Raw genomic sequence first — 4,782 nt, forward strand, 5'->3', positions numbered from 1 at the left:
CTTAAGTGGCTCGGATTTCTTTTTTGTGTGAACAATAGATCCCCGGGGAAAATTACCAGAAATTATATTTGGTTTCTTTGGCAACATGAGCCGCGTCACGTTTCTCTGCTTCCCCAAAGTGGAGTTACAATATTTTGTGTCTCTTCTACGTGGAAAAAGACAGAAAATAGATTCTTAGATCATATTTTCTGCAGTAATGTTCATATTCAAACATGTTTCTGTTGTATGAGGAATGTTACAGGTTATTATTCTGCTCATAGATACATTTTTGTCTAAAATCAAAAAAAGATTTGCTGTGCTCTGGTCCGGCCTCGTGTCAGAGACAATACAACATCAATCACACAGACGGATTTACAGGAGGAAGTTAATTTTATTAGAGTTTCAATGGAACCCTCGATGTGGGGAACCCTTTAAAGGAACAGTTCCCCCAGTAATGTAAATCCAGTCAGATGAAGTGTCGTCGTCCACAAAACATTTCTGGAGCTTCACAGTAAAACAGAGTTGCAGCGTCAACTGAAGCGTCAACTGAAGCAGCTGGAGACTCAATTTAAAACAGAAAAAACAACCAAGAAATAAGTAAAATACTCCAGAACTCCATTAGAACTTTGCAGAATTATCTGTTAGCACTTCCTGTTTGCAGTGAACCTGTGGCTGTTTGGGCAACGATCACTGGATTGCTTTAATACTGAAGAAAACTTAAAAACATGTTTTTTCTAAGGCAAGTTCTGCACACGTGAGAAGAGTCTGTTTTGGGGGGACTTCTGTGTGGATTTACAGAGTCATCATCTCTGTTGCAGCGTTCTCCTAAACGCCTGAAGCAGCTGGAGACTTGATTCAAAACGTCAAATACAACTGAAAGAAAATAAAAAGTAAGACCAAAGGTGCAGAAGCCAGATTAAAGGGACAATCTACCAACTCCATCAGGATGTGTGCTAAGGATGTAAATGACGTGGTTGTGGCTGCAGGAGGACGAGGATGTCTGCCATGTTTGTGTTTATGTTCTGCTTCATAGCGGCAGGTAAGAAGCGGAAAGTTTCTCATTTCGTACCGGCAAAGTTTAACAGTTTACAATCATGTGTTGAGTGAGTTTCACGCCCTCTGGGATCTTTGTTACCTGCAGGAGAACTATTCCTTTACTCCCTCCTCGACACCGGACCTTCTGCAGAGACTCCCGTCCGACAACAGCAGAACACGCCGAGAGATTAACACGCTGCCCGACTTCCCCGTAAGAAGCTTGTAAAACAAACCAGGAGAGTTTGGAGCGTGATGCTTCCCAGACCTCCCGCACGAACTCTGCTGCTCTGTAACAGAAACATGGAAACTCCTCTTTACATCCCGAAATACACACAGCGCCCCGAAAACTCCCCTCGTCTGTTTTCCTCGTGTGTTTCCAGGGTGTTCGTTTGTTGTGAAAACGTTCATTAAAAAAAGCTCCATAAACTTTATAAACTATCTGCACTTTATGTTCTTACATGTAAATGCAAACAATTACATGTCTCAATTTGTGCTTTTATTGTGAAGTTTCGCCCTTTGTGCCGTTGGTCCCGTCTGTTTCAGGACTCCAGTTGTTCGACCACCTGCGAGGGTGGGAGGCGGGGCGGGATCTCCAGGTGGAACCCAGGTACGGTTCCTGACAGCGTGCTGTGGTGGAAATGGGCTCAGACAGCTGGATCTGCCCTCCTCCCCCCTCAGAGCCTCTCAGTCAGACCCGTCGGCTGCAGGGGGGTTTGACCTCAGGCCCACCGGGGCTCCGCCTCCCGTCTGCAGCCAGACTGAAGGCCGGAGGACGCGGAGACGATCCGAACACCTCTGAGGACGTCGTTCCTGCAGCAGCTCCGTCCATCGCGGTGAGGAAGAGACATTGCTTCTCCTCTTCATGTGTGGAGGAAACTCAACCTCCAGAATAAAAGTCGGTAAACTCAAACACAGAGAAGTCAAATTTCTACCTTATTTTTCTGCCTCACTGTTGTCAGGACACTGTGTTTATGCTCTGGTTGGGTTTAGGCTAAAAAAAAAAGAAAAAAAAAAAAAGACGTGTTTGGGGATAAAATGTCTGTTTTGGTTGCTAAAAAACACAGCTTGTAATTTTCCCGCAGCCTTCTTAAAACTTTCCAGTCGGGTCAAACTTAGAAACGTTGAAACAACATAGTTCCCTCATCAGAAACATCCAGAACACCTGGAAACACCAGAAAACGCGTCCAGCTCCTGGTATGAAGCTCAGGTAACGGACGTGTTCTGGGGCAACATGATGTGCTACGTAACCTACGACACGCACGTGTGGACGATTCTGTGGTTTGCAGACACAGAAACATCTGACAGCGTCTCAGCTGTTGGAAACACGAACTGTGAAGACGCGACGGATCCTGAAAACATCATCTATCAAACGTTTCCTCGCTTTCTCACTCTGACAGAGTTTCTCTGCAAATTGTCTCTCAACATATTCACAAAAACAACCAACGTACCAACATCTGCAGGCCCCGACTGAGAGTGTGTGTGTGTGTGTGTGTGTGTGTGTGTGTGTGTGTGTGTGTGTGTGTGTGTGTGTGTGTGTGTGTGTGTGTCAGTCACTGGATAGTGTTTGAGGTCATTAAAATACTCTGCATTTGTGTGTGTGTGCGGTCAGACCAGGTCACCTCTCTCTCTCTTTGTTGCCATCTAGTGGTTAATATTACTGACATGTCACCTCACACACAAACACACACACACACAAACACACACACACACACACACACACACACACACACACAGACACACACACGCTCTCTCTCTCTCTTTTAGTTGAAAAACCTAATTTTCTCTTTTTGACAAAGACACACTCTTGTTTTCGACACTCAACATTTCTCTCTGCAACACTGACACACACACATTGACACATTACCCTCTTGACACACACACACCTGGGTCGTCCCTGGCTTGTGTGTGTGTGTGTGTGTGTGTGTGTGTGTGTGTGTGTGTGTGTGTGTGTGTGTGTGTGCAGCAGCAGCACAGATCAGTGCTCAGTTAAAAGCTGCTGGGTGGGTCCTAATTATTTCTTTGAAGACTCGCTTTTCCTCCCCGTCTGAGCTTCTGACGAGCTTCACTTTAAAGAGGCCAGACACACACACACACACACACACACACACACACACACACACACACACGCTGTCATGCAAACCCGCCTCATCTGTCACATCAGACTTTAATGTCGTCTCCAGACTGCAGATTTACGGGAACATAATGCTGAAATGTTGTGGCGTTTGTGTGACGGAGGACGAGTTGAGTCCAACGAGAAGAAGTTTTCTGTTTGCACGACAAACTGAACCACAAACCGTCCGACGATCTGAACCGCTGCGCTGGTCTGACGACGGTGTTGTTGGTTTGTTGGTTTGTGAGCAGGATGACACAGAAACACGACAGATTTCCACCTAACGACGCGTCTCGGCCCAGAATAGACCTGGTTAAGTTCTGGTTCAGATCCAGATAACGGGGACGGATCCTGGAATGTTTTCCTCACTTTCTTTAGCATCAAAACATCCAGAATCTCAGGAAGTAGAACATGAATCTTACTGAAAGTTACCAGCTGTATTTCAGTGGCTGGGCCTTGGCGGAGGTATGCACTCTACTCAGCACCGATCCAGATGTTGGTTACAGTTTAGACTTGATGTAAAATCTTCTAATTTGAGAGACTGAACAAGTTTCTGCTGTCAAATGAAGAATGATGACAGTGAACTCCCTCTGGACTGACCCGGGTCCAGTCAAGGTCCACTCAGTGTCCCCTGGACGGTCTCCAGGACCCCACGTAGGGAACATTTGGCCCTTTAAAGAGGTTGGGATGTTGAAAGAAAGCCGTCCTGTTGCGTCACAGAGGATGAGCAGCAATCCAGTGAAGTTCTGGTATTTCTTCACCCACATCGAGGATCCGGTCTCGTTTTCCTCCTGAGAAGTGGTTTAGAAACTGCTGCTCGTCCTCTGTGACGCAACAGGACGACTTTCTTTTGCCTCTTTAGTTGTTTATTTACTGAACTCTGTGTGTTGATGTGTTGATCCAGTGATGATGGCGTCACTCTGGGTCCAGCTGATCCTGTTGCTACATGGATCTGCTCCCGTTCAGAGTCTCCGAGAGGTTCGACACTGATTTATTTTTTATTTGGTTGATCAGGTCTCCAGTTCATCCCGACCAGAGATCAGGATCCTGCAGACTGGCCAAAACCCGAGGAAAACAATCCTTTGTGGCTCTTGTTTTTTGTGCTCGCTGTCGTGTCGAAACAGGAACGAGACAATCACGAAACTGTACGGCACAAAAATGGATGAATATTTTCGTCTCAATCATTGTTTGCAGAAGAATTTAAGGTTTTTTTCCCTTCAGACCAAAAGTACACACGGAGGCAGCGATGTCGACATACTTGTTGGCTTTTTTTTTTTTTTTTTTTTTTTGCTCATTTCTAAATAAAGTTGTCAGAATTCTCAGACAAAGAGAAGAGTGAAGGTTCTGTTGTGTTGTGAGTTTCTAAAATTAAAGATAAAATGTTTGTCTGCACAACAGAGTCACCGAGGAGACTCCAGAGGAGAAGCACTCCAGTCCTCCTGTCTCTTCTTCTTCTTCTTCTTCTTCTTCTATTAAAACATTTAAATTTACAACCTGAAGACAAGAAGCACATGTCGCTCCCCTGGTTCGCGTAATGAAACTGAATCCCTGCTCAGCTTTACAGCGCACAGAGCTTCAGTAGCAGACAGAGACACTGTGATTATTAAAAAACTTAAAATAACAAAAGGAGGGTTTCTCCTGGAGGAGGAGGAGGAGGA

General features: G+C 45.4%; 1 protein-coding gene across 3 annotated transcripts in view; it reads left to right on the forward strand.

Annotated features, from left to right (window-relative positions):
• bbs9 (Bardet-Biedl syndrome 9) overlaps nucleotides 1-4,782 on the forward strand; it is a 170,361-nt gene that overhangs the window by 158,249 nt on the left and 7,330 nt on the right. Inside the window, exon 23 of one of the 3 annotated variants that reach the window (XM_037074040.1) lies at nucleotides 3,097-3,140. The exons of 1 other annotated variant lie outside the window; for it this stretch is intronic. The gene's annotated coding sequence lies outside the window, so the exon portion shown is untranslated. Of the gene's footprint in view, nucleotides 1-2,712; nucleotides 2,756-3,096; nucleotides 3,141-4,782 lie in introns of those variants that run through there. One more of the 3 variants, XM_037074038.1, reaches the window with a different exon arrangement.

This window comes from Acanthopagrus latus, chromosome 17, assembly GCF_904848185.1.
Source record: "Acanthopagrus latus isolate v.2019 chromosome 17, fAcaLat1.1, whole genome shotgun sequence".
NCBI lineage: Eukaryota > Metazoa > Chordata > Actinopteri > Spariformes > Sparidae > Acanthopagrus > Acanthopagrus latus.